The following is a 21,527-nucleotide window of genomic DNA, read 5'->3' on the forward strand; positions in this document are numbered from 1 at the left end:
CCATTACAAGCTCCTCTTTTCCACCAGCACCCCTCAGCTGGTTACAATATAGTTTCAGGTGAGCGACCGGGACTCCGTGCCCGTCGTACTTTTCAAATTTTTGCACCTTGAAGCCAGCTGGCAAGTGGACATGGGAAAACAAACAGAGGGCAGAGTATGAGACACTCTTTTGGCCACTCAGACCTTGCATGTTTTTCAGGCTTTGTTCCAGGCTTTGTTCCAGGCTCTTCATCTTCCGAGCCATTTTCTCTTGCTCAGGATTTTTAACAAGATTTTCTTGCTCCATGGAGAGATCATATTGCGGAGGTTGAGTGAAAGAGTATGGTCTCACATATGCTATTCTTGATTGAAGCTGTGGAACTTAAAAGGTGAACATTCGAGGCTCAATATATGGTCATGGTAAAGTTTGGCGTGCTCTAGTGCAGTCTGGTACTGCAGAGAACAATATTGGAGCTGCCCTAGATATTGGCGTCTGGGGAGAACCATAGAAGGCATGCCAGAATCATTGGACAACGTTGGAGGGTGCCCGCATGGGATGAGCGGGTTGGGCACAAGGGCGTTGGTAACCTCACTTGACCTGGGGATCAACTCAGGGGACCCAGGGATTGCACTTGGCGGTTCCCTGCTAATAGATCAGGCGTCCCACATTTCCAATATGAGGAGACGCAACCTCATATTCTCTTCAGCAGCTGCTGATTTTAGTTGTGGAATAGCCGATGCTGGGCTATCCTCAGGATCGATGATTTGTAGATGGCTTTCATAGGCCATAAGAACCTTTCCTTTGGATCTTGTGAAGTAAGGATAGGAAGCCAGATTACCAACAAAACCATCCACCTAAACAGAACCTAGCTAATTTTCACACCCAACAACCTTGTTAGTTTTGAGACGCTTAACAGATAGGAAATCGCATATTGGGATGCAATGCACCTAAATAGTTAAACGTTTCTACTATGTGCTTGAACGGTTGCATGTTTCATTCCGGCCTTAACTGACTTTTTCAGTATGTACCTCTTTTCTTTTATTTCTGCCTCTCTTTAATCACACACGATTTTTTTTAATTTTTTTTTTCATTTCGTTTCTGTCGTTCTTTTATTTTTTAACAGTCTTTTTTTTTCTTTTTTTTTTTGTTTTTGTCGCTCTTTTTTTGTCACTATCTTTTTTCTTTTTTCTTTTTCTTTTTCCACTCAACTTTTCTTTCTCTTTTTTTTCAGTTTATTTTTCACTCAATTAATTTTATAGCTATGATCGAATTCGATGAGGATTGCCTACGTATCATGACGATGCATGATTCAGATCTTGCGTAGTTCGGGAAGATCACGAACAAGGTAAATGAGCTAAAACTTTTTTTTGTTTGTTTACTTTTTATAAAATTCAGACCATGAAAGCTTTAAGAAAAAGAAAAACATTCTTTAAAAAAAAAAATGTTTTTTTTGTTTTTCTTTCTTGAATTTTCGAAAGAAATTATTTAAAAGAAGAAAGGAAATATTTTTTGGATTTTTTATTTTGATTTTTCTTTTATTTTTTGAAAGAAAGACTTCTAAAAATTCCTTTTCTTTTGATTTGAACTTTGGAAATTTTAAAAGTTAAAGGAAAATATATTTGTTTGAATTTTCATTTGTTTTCTCTTTTTCTAAATGTCATGACCCCAGTTCGCCTTTCGTGAACTATCGTGACGACACCTAGTCTCTACGATTAGGTAAGCTTAACAAATGCAGAAATAAACATAATGCGGAAGAATAATTAGAAATTGAAATAACAAAATGAAACTGTGTTTAAGATGCCGCTCGGCATATACAATACAACTCTCGAAACTAACAACATTTCCTAAAAACCGGAATCTCATGAAATCACAAGCTTTTGAATGTCTACAAGTATCTAACTCCAGAATGTCTAACCAAAAAAATACGGAAGGGCTAATACTTAAAAAGAGAATATAAAGTACTCCTCGGTCTGTGGACGCGATAGATATACCTCGAAGTCTTTGGAAAAGATCGCCTCGCCTCAAGGGTGGTAGGACTGAGTCGAAGTACCTAGATCTGCACATGAAAAACATGCGCAGAAAGGGCATGAGTACACCACAAAGTACTCAGTAAGTGTCAAGCCTAACCTCGGTCAGGTAGTGACGAGAAAAGTCAGGTCCTTTCTGAGCTTACATGAATTACAAGGTATAACAGTATAGGATAAGACAGTATAACTAAGTGCAACAATAAAAGTACACAGGATAGAAAGAACAACAACAACGAGTCCAAATAAATCAGGGAAAGGATTACAACTCAAAACAGAGATAACAACTGGGGATCTCCCAGGATACCGTCCTGTAGTCCCCAATATAAACATCCAGTGGATCTCCCGAGATACCGTCCCGTAGTCCAAATATATATATCCAGTGGATCTCCCGGGATACCATCTCGTAGTCCAACTCATAGTGCACGGGGATCTACCGGAATCCCGATCCGTAGTCCCAAATGTAAATACCCAGTACTGGTGGAATCTACCTGGTGCAGTCCCGTAAATCCATTATAAAGTGCAGGGGATCTCCCGGAATACAAATTCGTAGTCCCAAAGTAAACAAACAGGGGGATCTCCCGGGATACCATCCCGTAGTCCCAAAGTAAATACACAGCAGCAACACAAAGAATACTCAATTCAATTAAAATTTCATACCAAGGTAAAATAGGTAATTCTAACCTAGCATGATGAACATAATCCAAATAAGGCAGTTTGAGCAAATAAAGCAATTAAGTTACTTAGACATGCTTCCCTAAGCTAACATGAGGTTTAAATTGCAAGTAGTATAAACAGGGGAAGAAACACAATTATAATTACTTAGTAAAAACCGGATTTTCAACAATTAACACAAGTACGCATTTGTCACCTCACGTACAAGGCATTTAAAATATCAACAATACCAAATCCTAAGGGGAAGTCCCCCACACAAGGTTAGGCAAGCCACTTACCTCGAACCAGCTCAAAAGAAAAGTCACGAAAAGCGATCCATATGATCATAAAGAAAGGCTTGCATCAACCCGAAACCATGTTCTTGCCATGAGTACTCGACTCCAAATGGCCCAAATACATTCAATTAGATTGCATAATGTAAATAACACTTCAAGTAACTAATTCAACTAATAAATTTGTATGCGGCGAAATCAGAGGGCCTAATTTCTTGCTATCCAGTCATTTCGGAAGGATACCTCAAAACCTCGAGGATGCGGAGTTATGATCGAGTCCCTTTCCTCGGAGCTCGTCGAGGACCGATTGAAAGAAAATGAAGATTGAGGCTAGAGAAAATGGGGAACTCCCAAGGCACATGGCTAAGTCTGACAAAGCCGGCCTACCCAGAGCCTAAAATCGAGGCGCCGCATCTAGCCATCACATCTCCATGCATTCATAATTAATGTATGTTGTACCATAACCAGATCCACTTCCTATATAAATGGGATCCCCGCCACCTTGTAAAGGGACAACTGTTGATCCACGATTCTACACAAAAGCAATAATATCTCTCTTTTTCTTCTCTCTAACTGGCTTGCTTGCTCTTCCTAGCTCGAGGCCACTCTTAGCATTTATTGCCTTTATGCTTGTTCTTCCTTTCTTGCTTGTTATTGGCCATAAAGAGCGTTCTTTAATTGTATTCTAACTATTATCCCTTTCCCGGTTACCCCCGATAGCTCGGGCTCGAGCCGGATATCGACCTGAGGTCATTCATCGACCCATCCGAAGCCCTGGCAGCAAGCCCCTTGGTTTGGTTACTACCCTATTTTAGCTCATATCTCATCGTTAAAACATCATACTTTTATCATCAATTGCTTTAACAACTAGCATAAAAATATATCACGTATTATTAGAGTCCCATTTATAAATTTAATTGTTGTTACCATTTTCACGGTAAACAGTTTGGCGCCCACCGCGAGGCTAAAAATAATAGTGATTATTTTCTTCCTGGTTTCATCACAATAATGCAAGTTACCTTTCACACTTTTTCTTGTCCAAGATCTTTTGATTTTAGGTCAAAATGTCTGGCTCGGTAAACAGAGTTGAGAACGAAAACCTCGAAAACCACGGGGAAAACGGCATGGATGTTCCGGTTATTGGCGCGGCGCCAAAAAATCCCGATAATGGACCCAGACTGATTTTAGCAGATGCGGATTCACAAGACGCGCAACAGGTCAACAAAGCCTCACACACCGACAGAAGCATACAACATGGTGATCAACAGGAAGTCCTAAAATCCCCAGCCCGGGAAGAACAAGAAGTTAGTCTTTATGTTATTTTTGAAATGTTGCAGGCACAACAGTTGGCTATCGCTCAGTTGCAAAGCCACCTGAAGACTCCCAGCACAGTAACGCCGAAAACCACTCTCCCAGCCGAACAGGCACCAGAAAGTCAAGCAACAACGGATCAGTAAACGATCCTGCCATCGTGAAAATACTGGAAAACCTCACCAAAAGGATTGAGTCAGGCGAGAAAAGTATAGCAGCCAACGATAAGAAGGTCGAGACTTATAACTTCAGAGTCGACCAAACTCCGGAGACGCCCCCGATCCTAAAAGGCGTAGATTCGAGGAAGTTCGTGCAATAGCCATTCTCGGAGGAAGCGACTTCAAAACCCATTTTGAGGAAGTCCAGAATGCCAGAGCTCCCTAAGTACAATGGGACATCAGATCCCACCGAACACATTACTGCCTATACATGCGCGGTAAATGGCAATGACCCAAAATGTGATGAGATCGAGTCTGCCTTATTGAAAAGGTTCGGGGAAACACTCTCGAAAGGGGCCATGATATGGTACCACAACCTAGCTCCCAACTCCATAGATTTGTTCGCCATGCTAGTAAAATCATCCATAAAAGCACATGCTGGTGCCGTCAAAGCAACGGCGAGAAGGCCCAATGCATCCAAGATCGAGCAGAGGGAGAATAAAATGCCGCGAAAATTTTCATCTCATCCCCATATGGATTGAACGGGATTACCCCGGTCTCAGACGACTGGGCGGTACAGGACTTTTCTCAAATCCTAAACGAACCAAGCCCGATAATTCCAAGGCAGTTAAAACAAAACTTGATCAAGTATCCAGCCAAGACATGGTCGTATGCCCACACGCGGCATTAGTCGCAAGTCAGGGTCGTGGATGACCAGCCGGGGGCCCCCTCGAGCTCAGTATACTAAAACAGGGCTCCTGGCGAAGAAACCGATGACAAATAGCGAAAGTTACCTCCCATACACCGCATATTGGGCGAACGTACTGAAATGCAACGTACCTCGCAACGATCGGAGAATGGATCGGGGACAATATCCTCGAGGAAGTGTTAACAGAGCCAGATTAGGCGGGGGCACAAGTCCAACAAGGGTGCCCCACCTATCAAGATACAATTTAAACATCACTATATCAGACATCGCGTTCACCACCAGCAAAACCGAAGACACCAGATGGCCCAGACCTATTCAGTCGACTTCCCCTCAGAGGAACCGTAGCTTGGTGTGTGAATGACATAACACGCATGTCCGCGGGGCCAAAAATGGCCACCAGCTCCGCAGGAAAATAGCCAAGCTACTCAATAAAAGTTATTGCCGAGAACTGTCGAGCAATTGGGCTCGATTTCGGTTCAGAGCAAGGAAGGCGGCCGAGAAAAACGAAGCAAATGAGCCGCGACGTATTGCCACGATCGTGAAAGAGCGACGACACTCTCTGAGAACTTATGAAAAGGAGAGTAAAAATGCTCGTCACCAAGAGAAAACGGATCCGAGGATATATTCCTGAGGACGCCCTCCCATTCAGCAAAAAGTACATCGAGACCTTGTCTCGGCCTCGCACTAACGCACTGGTAACCTTCTTCCTCATTCGATCCATTTCAAATAAAACATGTGCTCATAAATTCAGGTGGCCCGATCAACGCAGGCGAGCTGAGGATAATAGGGTGGTTCGGACTGCCGGGTCAAAACGCGACCACTTCTCGTATCTTTGGCGGATTCCAAACGGCGATCGCAATGACAAGGAGAAAGACCATTCTCTCGGGACAACATGACTGGCCCAGATCGGAGCGCCGAGTCTCATGTCATCAAAGGAGACACAAGGCATGGACGCCTTATTCAGATGACTGTGGGGGCACCATCCGAAGGCAGTACCATTCCCCCTTCACCAAAAGGATGAAATTCCACGAAAGGGACAGAGTTAAAACTGTTGGCAGAAAGCAATACGCGGCAAGAGGAAAAGTCCGCATCACATAACGCCTCATCGGAACCAATATCTCCACTCTTAAAAGAGTCAAAGGGTAAGCGAACCACGTCTTCGGCCAAGCCCGATTAAACACAGCGGAGGGCTCTACTAGAGTTCTCGCTCCAAAATGATAGGGACATATCGAATCTCGGATCATCGCCTAAACATCCTCCGGTAAAGTAAAACTACCTCCCTCCTCCATTATTTTTCACTAACCTATATGCAGACACCCGACAAGGATATTCGGAAGTGCTAACTCTGCCCAAAGATCTCGTGGCCTTAATGGTACCCATCGCACTCTTTCCCCTCGATCGGACTTCCGCCCCTAAAAGGGTCTTGCCAGCATGGTTATTAGCGGAGCAACGTCCCCCCTAAGGAGGATCCAACAAGACCGCATGCCTTCTTTTGCAATCGACCCCGAACGATGAAGGGCACCCTCCTTGAAGATGTCGTCCGCTCGCAAGGGACGGGGAACGACAGACTGAGTAACAATAGGGAATCATGTCCCGAACCAAATGGTCAAAGGAGCCGTGCCCGTGCGGGCCGAGCTCACGACATTGAAACAACATGTATTTACACCAAGCAATTAAAGAATATCTTTCAGCATCTTGTACTCTAAAAAAGAAAAATTCAGCATTATCACAGTGGCAATTTGGCACCCCAACGAGGCAATTCCGAACTCACGAGTAATGGTCTTCGGGCCCATGCAAACTCAATGATTCGGAGACTTAGCATCAACAATTTGGCACCCCAACGAGGCAATCCCGAACTCACAAGTAATAGTCTCCGAGCCTATGCAAACTCGATGACTCGGAGACTGTCGTCAATCGCCATACACTGGAAAACCTGAGGCTGTAAGACCCCAAGAGGGCAGACTCGGTCTAGCTAGATCTATTTTACGTAATAACAAAAACTGTAAGACCTCAAAAAGCATGACATCTGTAAGAACTCAACAGGCATGAAAAACTATAAGACCTCAACAGGCATGAAATTTTGTAAGACCTTACTACAGGCATAAAACTCAGTCACGAAGTTTAGGCTATATGTCGCATTTATAAGACTCCCAAAAGGGCATACCCTCGATATAGATGTCTAAACTATCACCCGAGATCAAAAATGGCTTCGGCCAAACACATATGACTATGGTCAAAATGGCTGCACCAGCCAAATTAATGCGACTCAGGGACGCCTGACCGTCGTAACAAAATCTTAGGCCATTACTTCAAATCGACTTCGAAAAGAACCGGTTAAAATAGGCTACCCTCAATAGGCAAAACAAGCTTCGATCATGTCAGCTCTAAATCACAAGGCTTTGAGCTACTCAGCCTATGAGCTAAGATCCTTCCGAAGTGCTCGAAAATCACTGCCAATGACTTGAAATCGAGGTTCTTCCCATAACCAACGACGGGTCAGCAAAAATCATTTCAAACAGACCTTAACGAGAGGAAAATAAATCCTACATATGCCTAATGGCAAAAGAGTAAGAGCTATAGTCGCTAGCCAAACGAGCCTCCGGGCCGCACACTAAAAGGTCGCAAACGACCAACAACGTAAGAGCCACTTTCACCAGCTTGAAAATTGAAAACTTGAGGATTAAAATGAGCTCGAGTCATAACTCAATTTAGAGATCGAATCAAAAATAGTTAACTACATATGCCTAAGGGAAAAAGCGTAAGAGCCATAATCGCCAGCCAAACAATCCTCCAAGCCACACACTATAAAGACCCAACGACTAACAACGTAAGAGCCATTGTCGCCAGCCAAACGAGCCTCAGGGCCACACACTTAAAAGGTCGCTTCGACCCAAGGTGTAAGGGCCATCGTCATCCACACATGCAGGCACATAAAGTTTTTTGGGGTTAGTTAAGCACGAGTCGCAACCCGACTCGGAGACTGAACCCAAAGTGGTTAAAATACAATGCCCAAGGGCAATGTGCAAGTCGCCCGCCCATGCAAGCACAGGAGATTAAAGGTCAAGAAGGCTCGAGTCAAACCTGACGCGGAGACTTAGCCCAAAATAGCCGGGTAAAACAAAAGAGCTATAACGCCAGCTTGCACTAAAGGTCGCGTCTGCCGCAAAAGCCTCTGGGCCTGCTTGATAAGCTCCGGAATCCTATTACGAATCTAATGATCCTTGCCAAAACTCCGAAACCAGTCTAGACAAAAGCAAAGCAGAAAAGGATACATAAGAGATAAAAGCTTCAGGTTCTCTTTTATTCACATACGCTAAAAGTGTGTTCTCCATCTACAAACATGCCCTACGAATGGCACATACAAAATGGCAAAGTCTACGCTCTGCTTTAGAGGTTTACAACCTATCAGCCTCATCTTCACTATCTGCGACATTGGCAAGAAGCGACCAAAGCATCACGCTCGTCCACCCTCGCTCGAGCCAACTCTTCCGGGAGAACAAAGCCCTTGGCGCCGACCTCCTCGAGTACCTCTCTTCGGAATCTGTAACGAACATATCCCTCGACCCTTTTTTCGCGATCGAGGGCCCTCTTAAACTCGGCTTAGGCGTCAGTTGCATCCTTCAAATGAATCGCCATCTCCTGATCAGCCTTAGTTCGACTCAATACTGCTTTAGCCCGAGCATCAACAATTTTAGCCCTGACCTTCGAGAGTTCGGACTCGAGCCTCGCGATCATATCCGCTTGAAATAAAGCATTTTCATGAGCTAATCAGAGTTGGACCTCAAAGGAGGGGACTTTAGTCAAAGCACCCCTCTCCTCTGAAGCATGAGCCTGGACCTGAGCCATCAATTCACCGCAAGCATTCCTGACTCGGTCGGCTTCGCCCCTAAGGTACTCAAAAGCCTCCATCTTTTTCTGCAACTAAGATAGGCAAAAGAATTAACCTTAGGGATCAAAAAGGCGAAACGCATACTACAAGAGGTTACCTACTCCATCAAATAACTCTAATAATTCGAGCTCCGGCAAGCCTCGTATCGCCAGTGCATCAACTCAACCTCCTTCTCCTCGATAAAGAGCTTGAGGGAATCACCCCCATCCAGAGCCTTCTGAAGCCTAGCCCCATGACGGAGCAGCTCAGACCTGAGCCTATCAAAGGTCTGCAGAAGAAAAACTTAACATGAAAGGGAAGATGCAAAGTACAGAAGGACTACGCTGAAACTCACCATAAAGTGAAGCTGGCGGACTTTCTCGAAGGTCGAGTACACTTCCGTTGGTCCAGCCTTTTCGGCCCCAGAAGAACCAATCTCGGTCTGGGCATGTTCATTTGGAGGAACCACCGCTCCGACACTAAAGACTCCAGGAACAACAGGCTCGGGCAATGTTTTTTCCTCGAAGACACGGGCCAGTTTTGCCCTACTAAAAGCTCCATCGCACTACAAGTGTAAGTCCCTTTCATCACCATCATCCCTTGGCTCGGAGGCCGATGACTCCTCCCCCTCTCCAGAAGAACACAGCCTCGTCCCAAGGGACCGCCCGATACTTGCGACGGCAAATCTAATACAAAAGAAAGGAGAAAATATCATCTCAAATATACGAAGACCAAGGTAAATGCAGCATACGCACATACCTTGGAATTCCACTTCCCATCTGCGACAGGACACAACTCGCCACCTACACTCATTGCAAGTCGAATGTGTCTCCAACCTTCGGACCCACCCAGACAGATCGGGAACTTCGCTCGACGTCCATGAAGTTGCTATAGAAAAGGAGGAAACACAATCACTCAACTGGTTTTCGCTATAAGCATATCTAAGAAAGCACGAGACACACCACTCACGCACGTAATTCCATCCCTAGGGAAATGGCATGAGCTCCACGAGGACAATGTCAGCCGTACGAACCCGGACGGATTGACTCACCCACTCTCGATCCCCATCTTCCTCATTATCAACAACAAAAGGCGTAGACAAACGGCACCGCAAGGTTAGTAGGCCTCAATGATGAAAGGGCCAGTACAACCTGACGAGGTGGCTAAGCGTGAATTCGAGCTCAGCCTTCTCCGCAAAGAATCTCATCATCAACATTATTCACCAAAACGACGGATGTATCTGCGCCAAAGTAACCTGATACTTTAGGCAGAAATCAAGCATGACCCTATCCAGGGGGCCTAGCGTGAAAGGGTATAACTACGCAATTAAGAATCCATCAGCAGGATCCGTAATACTCTTATTGGGGGGAAAGCGCCTGCAATGTTACCCCCTCACCCAATCCACAGTATCTCCTCACCATCTCCAGATGTTCCTCTCTTATCGAAGACATAGTCTTCAAAGTAAACTCCCGTAGATCTCGAGCACCGGTAGTGGAACTCTCCCCTCCGTGAAGGCCCGACCCTGAAGTAACTGCCATGGCTATGGTGGAATTGGTAGACTGAAGTAGGGTCCTACACTTTTGCACTTAAGGTAATGAAGGACTCGATGCCAAGTCGGAATGATGACTATCTGAAATAATGGGACCTTCCAAAAGAAGCAAGAGCCACTCCACATATATGTGGGAGACAACAATGATTTACCTATCCAGAATAGGCCAACGGCCTCGACATAGATCCCGGGTACCCGACCCCAGAGACCTCCACCGACAGGAAGTTAGGCTCCGAGGACCCAACAGCATTATCTCCAGTTTCGAGGTGGTTCCCGACCTCGAGGACCTCCACCAAAAAGAAGTCTGGCTTTGGAAAGCCTCCAGCGCTATCATAGAACTCGAGGCGGTATCCGACCTCGTGGTTTTCTTTTCTAAAAAAGAAAAATAAGCACTTCAAGCTCCACTCATGAGGGCTCGACTTCGGGAAGTCCCCTAAACACAAACAACCCTCCCTCAGAAGCCTGCATACAACACCTCAAAAGGTTATCTACGCCAAGCTCAAAGTAAAAGCTCTGAGCGCCCGAAGTCGACTTTCGCTTCGGTGCCCTATCTCCGTAGGGCTCGAGGGATCCAATGATCCAGGTTTATCGGACCAATTCAGGCTTGGTCTAACGTACGACAATGGGCACGGAAAAGAGCCATGTCAATCGACAGGAGATTGGAGAGAATGCTTGCATTGGAGTTAGATGTTAGTGGTCAACAACAAAGGAAAACATTCAAAGGCCTCGGAGCGCACAAGAACATACAATAATAGGGCAAGCATCGAAAATAGGAATCAAGGAAGTATCTTTATATTCATGAATATTCATGTACAATGGCCCACGAGAGGCACTCCCATATGATTACAAAAGGCCTATAGAGGGTCTCTACAGAAAACTGGAGGAGCGGAAGGATGTACATGTGATGAAAGCCCAAGAGCACAATATACCCTCGAAGGTCCATTTCCGGTATCAGCATCCTCGAGCGCTTCCCCCTCATGCCCGCATCTTCGAAGGCAATTTCTTTGGCCTCCATCTCCTCTAGGTTCCCAGCTCAATCCCGCAAAAGGTCCTTGTCGAGGGAAAAGATAAAGAAGAGGAAAATGAGGGGATGCAGAGGAGGAAGAGAAAGGAGACATAGCCCGCCGAAGCCAAAGGTTGAAGATTCGGCGGGCCCCATCCTCAATGACCGAGGGTGCCACTCTATCCCTTGGAAAAGGAAAATCCCAAGGGATGAAGTTCCACACCATGCCCAGGTAAGAGAGTGAGAAGCGGTGCATAGTAAGAATGACTGTCTACAAAAAGGGAGAATCGATTCCCCGTGTATCATCGTATCGGGCCAATGGGGATAACGGCAGCGGACGCAATAGCAACCGCAGCAGCAACAAAATAGCATGGACGAACTCCTGCAGAGGGCTACAACATGGCCTATAGAAACGTCACCAAACAACCTAGAGGCCATAATTCCCAAACATGGCGTTCAATGATAAAGGAAGATAATTAGAAGAAATGGGCGAATGAGTAGGTGAAGGTACTCGGATAGAAAAATAACGCCAGAGCACCTCCTTTTTATATGGGGTAATGGCACGGTCATCGAGGCCTTTGGAAGACTAATCGACAGACGCAACTACTGCATCCTTGAAGAACCAAATCAACAGCGGTACTTCCACCTTGGATAGCGGGAAATGACAATGCGTTGAGTGATGTTGAAAACACAAGTCTATGGGATGTGTCGGTTATCACTAATGATCGTGCCATAAGTTGAATCATCAGTATGATGTCGTCACAAGAAACTCGAGGAGTCGGGTGTCATAATCGTTTCCTATCGCTTCATTTTGAGAAACGCGGAGACTATCTGTATGCGGCAAAATTAGATTTCTTTCTATCAAGTCATTTCAGAAGGATACCTCGAGACCCCGAGGACGCGGAGTTAGGACCGAGTCCCTTTCCTTGGAGCTCGTCGAGGCCCAATTCAAAGAAGATGAAGATCGAGGCTAGAGAAAATGGGGAACTCCCAAGGCACATGGCTATGTCTGATAAAAAACGGCCTACCCAGAGCCTAAAATCGAGGCGTCGCATCTAACCGTCCCATCTGCATGCTTTCATAATTAATGTATGTTGTACACTAACCGGATCCACCTCATATATAAAAGGAATCCCCGCCACCTTGTAAAGGGACGACTGTTGATCCACGATTCTACACAAAACCAATAATATCTCTCTCTTTCTTCTCTATAACTTACTTCCTTGCTCTTCCTAGCTCTAGGCCACTCTTAGCATTTATTGCCTTCATGCTTGTTCTTCATTTGTTGCTTGTTATTGGCCATAAAGAGCCTTCTTTAATAGCATTCTAACTATTATCCCTTTCCTGGTTACCCCCGATAGCTCGAGCTCAAATCGGATATCGACCTCGAGGTCCTTCATCGACTCATCCGAAGCCGGGGCAGCAAGCCCTTCGGTTTGGTTACTGCCCTATTTTAGCTCGTATCTCATCATTAAAACTTCATACTTTTAGCATCAATTGCTATAACAACTAGCATAAAAATAGATCACATATTTTTAGGGTCTCATTTACAAATTTAATTCTCGTTACCATTTTCATGGTAAACCAAATTCTATGCTAATACGCGAAATTAGATAAAATGACAAAAATGCCCCTCAGGCCCACATCTCGGAATCAGGTAAAATTTACATTTTTAGAATCCTCATACTCTCACGAGTTCATGCACATAAAAATTATCTAAATCCCATAACATTTCAACCCTCAAATCCTCAAATCTATCTGAGAGGGTTTTTCAAACCTTTGCAACTAAATTCACAGATTTAATGCCAAAACAAGTAATAGATTCGGGTAATCTAACCAAAATTAAGTTAATAACACTTACCCCATTGTTCTCTCTGAAAATCTCCCGAAAATCGCCTCTCCCCGAGCTCCAAATTGGTAAAAATGGAAAATGGGACGAAGTACCATTTTTAGAACTTAAAACATTCTGTCCAGCATTTTTGCATCTGCGACCAAATAAGCCGCACCTGCGGTCCCGCAGGTGCGGATAGTGGATCTCACTTCTGTGGTTGTTTCCGCATCTACGGACAAAGAGTTCGCTTCTGCAGACGTGCTTCTACGATGAAGTGTCCGCTTCTGCAATCTCTGCTGGTCCTCCCCTTTTCTGCTTCGGTGATGCCAAAGCCGCTTCTACGGCTCCGCACCTGCGGTCCCCAATCCGCAAGTGAGGTTATGACAGAAGGCTAGCATCTGAAGCTGCTCAAACAAACTCTCAAATTACGACAACCTTCTGAAATCACCCCGAGGCCCCTGGGACCTCAACCAAAAATATGGACAAGTCATATACCACTATTCAAACTTGTACCAATCCTTAAAACACCTAAAACAACATTGAATCACCCAATTAACATCAGATTCAAACCTAAGAACTTCAAAAACTCTCAAATTACGCTTTCGATCAAAAAGTCTATCGAACCTCGTCCGAATGACTTGAAATTTTTCACACACGTCACATTCAACACTATTGAGCTACTCCAACCTCCGGAATTCCATTCCGACCCGTAGACCAAGATCTCACTATCGAACCAGAAACCTCAAAAATTCAACTCTCGGCATTTCAAGACAAAATTAGCTACGGACCTCAAAAACACAATCTGAACACGCCCCTAAGCCCGAAATCACCCAACGCAGCTAAAGGAACCGACGGAATTCTAAAACTTAAGCTCTCATTTAGGGAGTAAGTGTCCCAAAACACTCCAAAACTGAAAACCGAACATCCCTGCAAATCAAACTAGCAGAAACAAACACGGGAATGCAGTTAATAGGGGATCGAGGCATTAATTCTTAAAATGACCGGCTGGGTCGTCAAATCCTCCTACACTTAAACATCCGTTCATCCTCGAATGAGCATAGAGACATACCTGAAGTATTGAAAAGATCAGGGTAAGAGATACGCTTATCCTGTTCGGTCTCCCAGGTCGCCTCCTCGAGCAACTGACCTTGTCACTGAACTTTCACTGATGCAATGTTCTTTGACCTCAGCTTTCTAACCTGCCTGTTCAATATTGCCACTAGCTCCTCAACATAAGATAGATCCTTGTACAACTAGATGGAACTAAAATCCAACACTTAAGACGGATCACTGTGATACCTCTGGAGCATCGAAACATAAAATACCGGATGAACTCATGCCAAGCTGGGAGGTAAGGTAAGCTCATAAGCAACCTCCCCAACACGCCTCAATATCTCAAAAGGGCCAATAAACCTTGGACTCAGCTTCCCTTTCTTCCCAAATCTCATAATGCCCTTCATAGGTGAAACCCGAAGCAGAACTGCACTCCAACCATATAGGAAACATCATGAACCTTCCGGTATGCATAACTCTTCTGTCTGGACTGGGATATACGGAGTCTATCCTAAATCATGTTAACCTTCTCCAAAGCATCCTAAACCAAGTCTATGCTCAATAATCTAGCCTCACCCGTCTCAAACCAACCCACCGGGGATCTACACCGCCTACCATATAGAGCCTTATACGGTGCAATCTGAATGCTGGACTGATAACTGTTGTTGTAGGCAAACTTTGCCAATGGAAAGAACTGATCCCAAGATCCTCCAAACTCAATTGTACACGCACAAAGCATATCCTCAAGAATCTAAATAGTGCGCTCGGATTGTCCGTCCGTCTGAGGGTGAAATGTTGTACTCATCTCCACCCGAGTACCCAACTCATGTTGAATGGCCCTCCAGAACCGTGATGTGAACTGAGTACCTCTATCTGAAATGATGGAACCAGGTAGACGAACAATCTCTCGGATATAAATCTCCACTAGACACTTCGAAGAATAGGTAGTACACATAAGAATGAAATGCGCAGACTTGGTCAGTCGATCCACAATCACCCAAAAGGCATCGAACTTCCTCAAAGTCCGTGAGAGCCCAACTACAAAGTCCATAGTGATCCGCTCCCACTTCCACTCCTGAATCTCTATCTGTTGAAGTAACCCACCCGGTCTCTGGTGCTCATACTTCACCTACTGAAAATTGAGGCACCGAGCTACAAACCCATCTATGTCTTTCTTCATTCACTTCCACCAATAGTGCTCCCTCAAATCCTGGTACATCTTCGTGGCACCCGGATAGATGGAATACCACGAACTATGGGCCTCATCTAGAATCAACTCATAAAGCCCATCAACATTGGGTACACAAACCCGACCCTGCATCCTCAATACTCCGTCACCACCAATAGTCACATCTCTGGCATCGCCATGCAAAACCTTATCCTTGAGGAAAAGCAAATGAGGGTCATCAAACTGCCGCTCCCGGATATGATCAAACAAGGAAGACCGAGAGACCACGCAATCTAGAACCCGACTGGGCTTCGAAATATCCAATCTCACAAATTGACTGGCTAAGGCCTAGACATCCATCGCCATAGGCCTCCTTGCTGCTGGTAAAAAAACTAAACTCCCCAAATTATCTACCCGATGGCGCAAAGCATCGTCCACCACATTGTCCTTGCCCGGGTGATACAAAATAGTGATATTATAGTCCTTGAGAAGCTCTATTCATCTCCCCTGGAGCAAATTAGATCCTTTTGGTTGAACAAATGCTGCAAACTCCGGTGATCAGTATAAATCTCACAAGGCACACCGTACAAATAATAATGCCATATCTTCAAGGCATGAACTATAGCAACTAACTCAAGATCATGGACAGGATAATTCTTCTCATATACTTTCAACTGTCTAGATGCGTAGGCAATTACCCTACTGTCCTGCATCAGTACTACTCCAAGGACAACTCTCGAGGCATCACAATAGACAGTATAGGGCCCCAAACCTGTAGGCAATATCAAAACCGGGGTTGTAGTTAAAACTGTCTTGAGCTTCTGAAAGCTCGCCTCACACTCTTCCATACACTGGAATGGAGCTCTCTTGTGGGTCAGACTGGTCATAGTTGCTACAATGGAGGAAAACCCTTCAACAAATCGATAGTAATAACCCGCCAAGCCAAGAAAATTATGGAACCCCCTCTGAGGATGGTCTGGGCCAACTCTGCACTGCCTCCACTTTCTTCACATCCACCTTTATCCCCTCACTAGATACAACGTGACCCAAAAATGCCACGGAATCCAACCAAAATTCACATTTCGAGAACTTCGCATGTAACTTCTTCTCTTTCAGAGTCTGAAGCAGTGTCCTCAGGTGCTGCTCATGATCCTCCCGACTTCGGGAATACACTAGAATATCATCAATAAAAACAATGACGAATGAGTTAAGATATGGATGGAACACACTGTGCTTCAAATGCATAAAGGTTGTTGGGGCATTGTTCAGCCTAAATGACATAACAAAGAACTCGTAATGACCATACCGAGTCCTAAAAGCAGTCTTCAGGATATCTGGCTCCCGAATCTTCAACTAATGGTACCCTAAACGCAAGTCAATCTTAGAAAACACTAGTGCACCCTGTAGTTGGTCAAAAAAATCATCAATACGAGGCAAAGGATAATAGTTCTTCACTGTGACTTTGTTAAACTGGTGATAATCAATGCACATACACATAGAACCATCCTTATTCTTCACAAATAAGATAGGAGCACCCTAAGGTGATACACTGGGCTGAATAAAACCCTTATCAAGAGATTCTTGTAACTGATCCTTCAACTCCTTTAACTTAGGAGGAGCTATACGATACGGAGGAATAGAAATGGGTTGAGTGCTCAACAATAGATCAATGCCAAAATCAATATCTCTATCGGGCGGCATGCTCGGAAGATCAGCTAGAAACACATCAGAGAAATCCCGTACTACTGGGACTAAATCAACTATAGAGGTATCAATAATGACATCACTCAGAAAAGCTAGATACGCGTCATACCCCTTCTCAACCATTCGCGGATCCTTAAGGAAAGAAATAACTCTACTGGGAGTGTGATCTAAAGCACCCCTCCACTCAACACGTGGTACACCTGGCATATCCAGTATCACGATTTTGGCGTGACAATTAATAATAGCATAATTGGGGTGACAACCAGTCCATGCCCAAGATAGTATTAAAATCTACCATGTTGAGCAACAATAAATCGGCTCTGGTCTCAAAACCACTAAGAGCAACAAAACACGACCGATAAACGCAGTCCACAACAAGAGAATCTCCCACATGAGTAGAAATATAAACATGGGAACTCAAAGGGGGAGGCCATCAACACGGGCAGGAAGGGAATAGTATCTAGCCTAACCTCCCCCTCTAGGGTGACCTCTACCTCCCCGACCTCCACCTCTAGCTGGATGAGAAGGTGGGGTAGCAACTGGAGCTGTAAGCATGGCCTGAGAACTCTGCGGGGCACGCTGTGGCTGAGAAGTCTTTGGAGGTGCACCCTTCATATGTCTGAGGTAATCCCTCACCATATTATGTGTGTCACCATACTCAAAACAAGCTCTAGGAGGATGTGGCAACTGTGACTGGCTCGGGCCAAGTTTGCTGGACTGACCACTGAAAGCACCCCATGTAGGAGGTGCACTAGATACTGAAGGTTCATAATAAGGCTCCTACGGCCTAGGAGGAGGTGGAATACCACTGGCTGCTGGAAGAGTTGAATGAACGGGGAGACTTATATAATCCCTATCTATGACGACCTGTAGCTAGGGCACGGGCACCAGAATAATGGCCCGACTCTCGAGACCTCTTGGCCTCTCTCTCCTCTCTATCCCTATAGTGCATACCCTCAATCCTCCTACCAATGCTCACCACCTGCTAATAAGAAATATCTATCTCCAACTCAAGCGCCATGCTAGATCTGATTCTAGGAATAAGCCCCTCAATAAACCGGCGTACTTTCACAAACAGTAGAAACCAAGACTGGGGCATGTCTAGCCAAGCTGGTGTACCAGATAGCATACTCCAAGACAGTCATATCACCCTAGTGCAAATTCTCAAACTCTGCGTGCCATGCGTCCCTAAGGCTCTGAGGAACATACTCTCTTAAGAACATATCTGAAAACTGAGTTCAAGTCAGGAAAACTACCTAATCCGGACTGTCTAACTTATAAGTATGCCACCACTCATAGGCGTCTCCTAGTAGCTGAAAAGTAGTGAAGGAAACCCCGCTCGACCCTAATATACCCATGGTACGGAGAATACGGTAGCAGTCATCTAGAAATCCCAAAGCATTATCTGATGCTAGATCACTGAATACAGGAGGCTTGTACTTTTTGAACCTCTCAAGCCTCCGCTGCTCATCCTCTGAAGCTGCTACCCTATCCTCGGGATGTCCTAGGGCTACAGGCTGCACATGAATAAACTCCAGGACCTGATCAACATGCACTCATTGCTCAGGAGTGCGGGCAGCGGGAGTCTGTGCTCCTCCCCCAGCTTGGGATGTAGCTGCAGCAAGGGGAAGTAAACCTGCCTGTGCCAAAGTGGTGTACATGCTCATGAACTACGGAAGAGTCTCCTAAATTGCTGGAGTAGTAGTAGCAGTAGGCGTATCAGGTGCTTGGGATCAGGCTGGAACTGCTGGTGGCTCCTCGGTAGCAGCTCGCGCGGGTGCTCTGGCTGCACCGCGTGCATGTTCTCGGCCTCTACCCTGCCCTCGTCCTTTGACGGCTATAGTAGGGGCCACGGTTGCCTAATTATCTGGGGTAGCACGTGTCCTCACCATCTATGAGAGAACAAAAAACAGAAGTTTAGAATTATGATATCAAAATCTCGCACGACAAGGAAATCAAATGAAGTGGAATTTTCCTAACAGTTACATAGCCTCTCGCAGATAAGTACAGACATCTCCATACTGATCTGCGAGACTCTAATAAACTGGCTTGTGATTCATGACTCCTATGAACCTAAAGCTCTGATACCATCTTGTCACGAACCCAGTTCGCCCTCCGTGAACTATCGTGACGGCACCTAGTCTCTACGACTAGGTAAGCCTAACAAATGCAAAAATAAACAAAATGCGGAAAAATAATTCGAAATCGAAATAACAAAATGAAATTGTATTTAAGATGCCACTCAGCATATACAATACAACTCTCAAAACTAACAACATTTCCCAAAACCTAGAATCTCATAAAATCACAAACTTTTAAATGTCTACAAGTATCTAACTCCAAAATGTCTAACAAAAGAAAAATACGGAAAGGCTAATCCTTAAAGAGAGAATACAAAAGGGACTCCTTGGTCTACGGACGCGGCAGATATACCTCGTCTCTAGAAAAGGTCGCTTTGCCTCAAAGGTGGTAGGACTGAGTCGAAGTACCTGGATCTGCACATGAAAAACATGCGCAGAAAGGGCATGAGTACACCACATCGGTACTCAGTAAGTGCCAAGCCTAACCTCGGGGGGGGGGGTGACGAGGAAAGTCGGGGCCCTATTCAGCTTACATGAAATACAAGGTATAACAATATTGGATAAGACAACATAACTAAGTGTAATAGTAAAAGTATATAAGATAGAAAGAATAACTACAAGTATAATAGAGACCAAATAAATCACGGAAAGGAATATAGTTCAACACAGAGATAACAACTGGGGATCTCCCAGGATACCATCCTTTAGTCCCAAATATAAATATCCAATGGATCTCCTGGGATATCGTCTCGTAGTCCAAATGTATATATCTAGTGGATTTCCCGGGATATCGTCCTGTAGTCCAAATATATATATCCATTGGATCCCCCGGGATACAGTCCCGTAGTCCAACTCATAGTGCGTAGGAATATAAACGGAATCCCGATCCGTAGTCCCAAATGTAAATACCTAATACTAGGGGAATCTATCGGGTGCAGTCCCGTAGTTCCAATATAAAAGTGTAGGGGGATCTCCTAGAATACAAATCCGTAGTCCCAAAGTAAACAAACAGGGGGATCTCCCGGGATACCGTCCCATAGTCCCAAAGTAAATACACAGCAGCAACACGAAGAATACTCAATTTAATTCAAATTTCATACCAAGGTAAAATAGGTAATTCTAACCTAGCATGATGCACATAATCCAAATAAGGCTATTTGAGAAAATAAAGCAATTAAGTCACTTAGGCATGCTTCCCTAAGCTAACAACATGTTTAAATTGCAAGTACTATAAAGAGGAGAAGAAACACAATTATAATTACTTAGTTAAAATCGTATTTTCAATAATTAGCACAAGTACGCACTCGTCACCTCACGTAAAAGGCATTTCAAGTATCAACAATATTAAATCCTAAGGGGAAGTCCCTCACACAAGGTTAGGCAAGCCACTTACCTCGAACCGGCTCAAAATCAACCTGAAACCACGTTCTTCCCAGTACTCGACTCCAAATGGCCCAAATCTATTCAATTAAATTGCATATTGTAAATAACACTTTAAGTAACTAATTAAACTAATAAATTCTAAGATAATATGCGAAATTAGGTAAAATGACAAAAATGCCGCTCGAGCCAACGTCTTGGAATCGGGTAATATTTACATTTTTAGAATCCTCATACTCTCATGAATTCATGCATATAAAAATTATCCAAATCCCATAATATTTCGACCCTCATATCCTCAAATCTATCCTAGAGGGTTTTCAAACTTTTCCAACTAAATTCACAGATTTAATGCCAAAACTAGTGATAGATTCGGGTAATCTAACCAAAATTAACTTAAGAACACTTACCCCGTTATTTTCTCTGAAAATCTCCCAAAAATCGCCTCTCCCCGAGCTCCAAATTGGTAAAAATGGAAAATAGAATGAAGTCCCATTTTTAGAACTTAAAACATTATGTCCAGCATTTTCGCATCTGCGACCAGATAAGCCGCACCTGCGGTCTCACAGTGGGAGAAGGGATTTTGCTTCTGCGGCTGTTTCTGCATCTGCAGACAAAGAGTGTGACGATCCGGCCGGTCGTCTTAAGAATTAATACCCCGATCCCCTATTAACTGTTTTCCCCATGTTTATTTTTGCTATTTTGATTTGTTGGGATGTTCGGTTTTCATTTTCGGAGAGTTTTTGGACACTTAGTCACTA

Source organism: Nicotiana tabacum, chromosome 10, assembly GCF_000715075.1.
Source record: "Nicotiana tabacum cultivar K326 chromosome 10, ASM71507v2, whole genome shotgun sequence".
Classification (NCBI taxonomy): domain Eukaryota; kingdom Viridiplantae; phylum Streptophyta; class Magnoliopsida; order Solanales; family Solanaceae; genus Nicotiana; species Nicotiana tabacum.